This window comes from Peromyscus leucopus, chromosome 1 (genome assembly GCF_004664715.2).
Source record: "Peromyscus leucopus breed LL Stock chromosome 1, UCI_PerLeu_2.1, whole genome shotgun sequence".
Lineage (NCBI taxonomy): Eukaryota > Metazoa > Chordata > Mammalia > Rodentia > Cricetidae > Peromyscus > Peromyscus leucopus.
Window position 1 is genome coordinate 187,856,983 of NC_051063.1, and position 6,080 is coordinate 187,863,062.

At 45.4% G+C, this 6,080-nt stretch overlaps 1 protein-coding gene across 1 annotated transcript in view; it reads right to left on the reverse strand.

The window, feature by feature from the left end:
- LOC114688538 (zinc finger protein 665-like) overlaps positions 1 to 6,080 on the reverse strand; it is a 107,085-nt gene that overhangs the window by 19,142 nt on the left and 81,863 nt on the right. The window contains 1 exon segment of the mRNA XM_028863116.2: positions 280 to 372. The gene's annotated coding sequence lies outside the window, so the exon portion shown is untranslated.

Below are 6,080 nucleotides of genomic sequence, written 5' to 3' on the forward strand. Positions count from 1 at the left end.
GATCTCATTACAGATGGTTGTGAGCCACCATGTGGCTGCTGGGAATTGAACTCAGGACCTTTGGAAGAACAAGCAGTGCTCTTAACCTCTGAGCCATCTCTCCAGGCCCCAGTACTAATTCTTACATAGAGAAGCTTCTAAAATCTACAATAGGAATATCCTGAGATCTTCCTCAGTAGAAGTCTACAGAATCATGTCTGGTGACACAGAATGTAGAAAACCGATTATCTGTCCTACTTCCATTGTCTCTTGAACCCTGGGCCAATGCCTCCACCATACCTGGATCCTTTGCTACTGTTTCCTCTCTCTCTACCTTCCAGGGCTCTTTGTTCTCCTCCACAGGTGAGCAGATCTGGCTGAGCAGAGTGAGACCTGCACAGGAGAAAGACATTCTTCAGTAAGCACCAGGATTTCGCACACAGTACTATGCTCAGCAGAAATAGAGAACGTGAAATAGAGGGTTCTACAAATGATTCACCATATGGGGTTAGCACACTGAAAATATTTAGGGAGCGTTTTGAATTTCCATAACTTGACTCCCACTTCTAACCATAGCTCAATCAAAACTCAAGGGCAGAAATGGAGCTGTATTATTGGAGTGACATTATACACTACCGAGAGTCTGATTTTATCATGGAAGAAGCCTTACACCTCTCAAAAGGACAAACATGAAAAACAGATGAAATTTCATGAAACTGTGTCTTTTCCTCTGAGGATTTCACTTTACTCTGTGAGGTGTGAGACTCAAACACACCGCTCACACACATGCAGAGTAATTTTCCTAGGAACCCTAAGGAGGAGCAAGGGAGATTGCAAGAAAACTATTCTCACTCACAGAAACTAGACTGCTGCAATTCTGCGATATTCAAATATCAGTACAAAACTCTATGAGCAGGTCTAGGCATTTCCCCTTCTTCCTAAGAGAAGGCCACACTTTCATCACTGCATGCAAACAACCCTGAAATAAAATGTAACAGGTTGGCCATTTGTCAATGCTCAAGAGTGCTTTTCTTGCACCAAAAAGATGCTTTCTAAATTTGTCCTAATATATATTCTGTTTTCTAACTGTGAAAAAACAGTGTGGCCTGATATCCTCACACTCAGCATGCCTATTATACATTGCTGGACTCTGAGGTGTGCCTTAAAACGTCCGCATAAGAACACACATTTGTTATATTTACATCGAAGTGTATGCATTTCAAACGGAAAATTAGTGAGTAAAAAGTTTAGTTAATGAACAGTAAGGTTTATGGCCATAACCGTGTAGCTTGGTTATATATATATATATATTTCTAACTGAATCAAAATCTGCAGTTATTCCTTACGGGGCTGATAGTTAAGCTCTCTAGGACCACCAAGTCTCCAAGTCAAATGCCACTCTCTTGAAAAGGGAAGAGGTTGGTCAGGGGGTTAGAAAGTGTTTGAATAAATACCATTTGTTTTGGTTTTTTGCACAACAGCAAAAAGAACCACGTTTGCTAACATCAAAGCATACATTCAATTAGTCTATGTGATTGATTCTATGGGAATATTTTAGAAACCGCAGACAAATGATAAAATCAGCTTTTGCCCCATTTTATACTATCTCAAAACTTAAGGGTAATACCCCTGCAACAGAATTGTGCAAGCGGTACCCTTATGAGCATCAGAAAAGCTGATCATATCCCTGGTACGGTTCCTACCTGCGTCCCTCAGCTCTTCTGACCTGGGAGGTTCCAGGGCCGCGGCGACTGCGGCTCCGGGGAGTTTTCGCGTCCCCGCGAGATGCTGGCGGGTGTCCGCCACCACTAGCTGTACACAACGCTACCCACGAAGTCCCTTTGAGAATGGAGGGTTTTCCGGCCCCTCCCACCTGCGGTTCTTGGAGCCGCCTCTAGACCCGCCCATCATAGACAGTTTCCGGTTACGTAGGCCCTCTGGCCTGGCCCACCCGTTCATGGTCTCGGTCAAATTGAGTTTTTTGGGCTTTCACATCTTTTCCCCATCACTCCTGTGATCTACATCAATGTCCCTCCTCCTTGGAGACTCCTCCCTCCCCCTGTCTCAGGCTGCCTTCCACACAGCTCCAGCTGTCAGGCTGCCCTGCACCCGCTCTGCACAGCCTCCCCACATGCTCGCTGCCAGCCTAGAACTGCATCTAGGAGGACGCTGCACCCCAGTACCTGACCCCCACAGTCAATCTGAACACTTCAGATAAAAGACAGGCAGCTTAGCTTCTACTTGACTACCAACCTCCCGGGCTGCAACTTACACCAAACGATAAAACGCTAAATTCAGATGCCAGCGTCCCATGGGTAACATGACAAGCCAAAACCAAATACTGCAGTTGTGACATGAGGAGAGACATTTCAGGAACTTGGAGTTTGAAAAGAATTAGATGTCTCAAGAAGTCAGTGGTCAGCCCATTGCTAAGAGCCAAGGACAGAATTCATCCTGCACTGTCCTACTCACCACTAGATGGTGGTCTTGTCATTTTACTAACTCAGAAACAAGTTGGTCTTCTGTGACTCAGAAGACTTTAGGTGATTTGAGATAAAACACAGAAAAATTATTTGGAGAAAAAAAATGCAATGGTGAATGCAGAGACTCTTGCTTTTCCAGATGCAGAAAAGAAGTAAGGTATGTGGTCCCAGCTGTGAAAGCATCAGTTACACCATCCTGTCTATGGCTCAGGGAACATTGAGGAAGAGGAGGAGGGAAGGGAATAAAAAGGGAAAGAGGAGGAAGGGCTAAGACATGCCATTCTCTAGACTCCACACAGCTGTTGTAATCAGTAACCAACAGCTGCTGTACTGACCTGCATGGACCTCACACTAGACCACAATCAGTCTAGGAAAGGGAAAGGCTCACAGGGCCCACCCTTTACCTCTCAAATGTTGGCAATGGATGGATTGTAGGAGAAGAATCACTGCCTTTAGCTGTAGTCCTCTGCTGAACTCACCAGGCTCCAACACATAGCTCCAAACCCACAGTCTCAGAGATGGCTCTGGTTACTCTCATGGAGTCACAAGGAAAATGAATGGAGATTTGTTGAAATTATGGACCAGGATAGTAGAGGTAGGATAACGAATGCCTTTAAGGTCCAGTCTTACAGACTTTCAGAGTCCAAAGGAAGCTCTACAACCAGCAAAGGAAACTAGGATCTGAGGGATGGGGAATGAATCTGCTCACACCGTGTTCTTTCTATCCATGTCTCTTTATTGTTCTGCCCCTGATATCTTTGCTGTTCTTTGTTCTACCCCCAGTCTCCATAGCTACCAGTTCTTTTCTTTTTTTATTATTAAGAAATTTTCTATTCATTTCACATACCAACCACAGATCCCCCTCTACTCCCTTTCCCACCAACACCTAGCCTTTTCCCCCATCCCATGCCTCCCCCATTCCCACCTCCTCGTACGTAAGGCCTCCCATGGGGAGTCAGCAGAGTCCGATACATTCAGTTGAGGCAGGTCCAAACCCCTTCCCCTGCACCAAGGCCATGTATGGTGTTCCACCATAGGCACTGGGCTCCAAAAAGCCCACTCATGCACCAGAGATGGATCCTGATCCCACTGCCAGGGGGCCCCTTAAGCAGGTCAAGCTACACAACTGTCTCACCTATGCAGAGAGCCTAGTCCAGTCCCATGGAAGCTCCACAGCTATTGGTCCACAGATCATGAGTTCCCACTAGTTTGGTTTGTTTGTCTCTGTATGTTTCCCCATTATGATCTTGATGCCCCTTGCTCATAAAATCCCTCTTCTCTCTCTTCAACTGGATTCCTGGAGCATTGGGATGTTCAAGTCTTACTGATGTAGAACTGCTAGGTTCTGGTGGTGCCATATTGTTCTTTGTGTTGTTGAATATATTTTTTGCACTTGCATCTACCCATTTCTTCCTCCAATCATTGCAAACAGTGTCTGAATCTGAGGGAGCCTCTTTTGGTCCAATTGGCATTCTTGGTCCAATGGGAGCTCTTGGTAAAATTGGAGCTGGCATAGTCCGTGTCTCAGGGAACAGCTGTGATCTTTGAGGATGAGTGGGTTTGGGGGCTGGGGTGGGACTTGTAGGTAACCGGGTCTGGTCAGGGATGGTGGTAGTCCAGCCTGCCTGCAGAAGTCCTGCCTGCTTGCCTGAAACTGGGACTACAATGGGTGGGGGTATGGGAGCACAACTTGTGCCCCTGGGCCTAAAGCCTAGAGGCTGGGGGTGATCAGCTAGGAGAATAAAGACTCGCATCTTGGTCCAAACGGCGCCATCCGAATTGGTAAACCAATGAGGATCCTTTTTCTTTATAGAGGTGTTTTGTCTGCATGCATGTCTATGCACCATGTGTGTTTCTGGTGCCCACAGAGGCCAGAAGAGTATACTGGATGACTTGGACTTGAGGTTACACATTGGTGCCCATGTGAGGGTGCTGAGAATTCAAAGTGAGTCTTCTGAAAGAGCAGACAGTGCTCTTAACTACTGAGTCATCTCTGCCCAGCCATATTACTTCCTTCCTAGTGATGGATTAAAGGCATGTGTTACCCAAGTACTGGGGTTGAAGATGTGTGCCTCCCTACCCGGCTGTGTTTCTCTCCTAGATTGAATCAATCTCATGTGTTCCAGGGGGGCTTTGAACTCACAGAGATCTAGACAGATCTCTGCCTCCTGAGTGCTAGGATTAAAGGTGTGTGCCACCACTGCCTGGCCTCTATGTTTAATCTAGTAGCTTGTTCTGTTCTCTGATCTTCATGCAAATTTTATTAGGGTACACAATATATCACCACAGAGTGATGGTAAGAGAGAGCCTGCTGAAAGGTCAAGTCAAGAGAGATGTCCATGAAGAAACTACATGGGAAACTATCATTTGGAAACCCAAGTAAATAATATAACAATAGAGGATAGTAGAACACTTGTAGTATAAAATAGTGAGCATTGGGTAATGTATACTAAGTGTTTAACTGGACATGGAACAGGAAGAAAAAAGGAAGAATGGGATGGTCAACCAAGAGGAAGGACATCAGAAACTTATGAAATCCCACTGTCTTACTAGTTAATAGGAAATATATTTTTTTAAAACTTTGAACACAGGTGTCCTGTGTGGGTAAATAATGATGTTCCCAGACACCATGGGTATTAAACAGAACTCACTGTACCAGGTACTGGTTATCTGCCTAGGCCTTCCTGGTCAGGGAGGCCCCAGAGGCATCCCAGACAAAACAGGTCATTGCCAGTGCTCTTACTAGGCCACCATAAGTACAGGGTGTAGCTGAAGACACCAAATACTTTGGTTGTATGAGAGAGAGAGAGAGAGAGAGAGAGAGAGAGAGAGAGAGAGAGAGAGAGAGAGAGAGCGCGAGCGAGCAATCTAGAGCAAACTAGAACTTACCAGGGATGTCCTGCTGGCCACAAAGAAATGATGTCAGTGGTCTTATCTACCCCTGGACCCTGCATCCTACAATACCAACCGACCAGCAAGGATGTGTGCACTGCTGCAACACTGGCATCACTGCTTATGGGCATCACCAACCTCTCTCCTGATTGGATTTGAGACTTGCTCCATAGAGGGGAATTCATGCCTAGTACTGTAACAGGGTCAAAAAACATGGCTTGGGAATGAAAAATCCAAAGGCAGAACCCATAGATGTTTTGTACATGATCTTGTTATCTGCCATCTAAATATTCATGTTTATAATTATCAATTTATACTACTCTCAGCCTTGGTGAAAGAAGCCTCCTCTTGTAGTTGGTAATGGGTAGTACAGTGCTGACAATAGCAACCATGTAAGATTGGATAATTGCCATTTCATCATGGCTGAGGCAGAGTCCCAAGAGTCCTTTCCTTCTTAAAGGTCTACTGGCAGTTAATGGGAGCAGTACCATTTTTATTTAGTTTGGAGTAAATACTTCCACATACTTTTCTCAGTACTTCAAAATGAATTCACACATACTTTCAGGATTTCTTTTTTCTTTTCTTTTCTTTCTCACCTTCCCTCCCCTCCCTCCCCTCCCTTCCCCCTTCCTCCCTCTCTCCCTCTCTTTCTCTTTGGAGCTGAGGACCGAACCTAGGACCTTGCTCTTGCTAGGCAAGCACTCTTTACCACTGAGCTAAATTCCC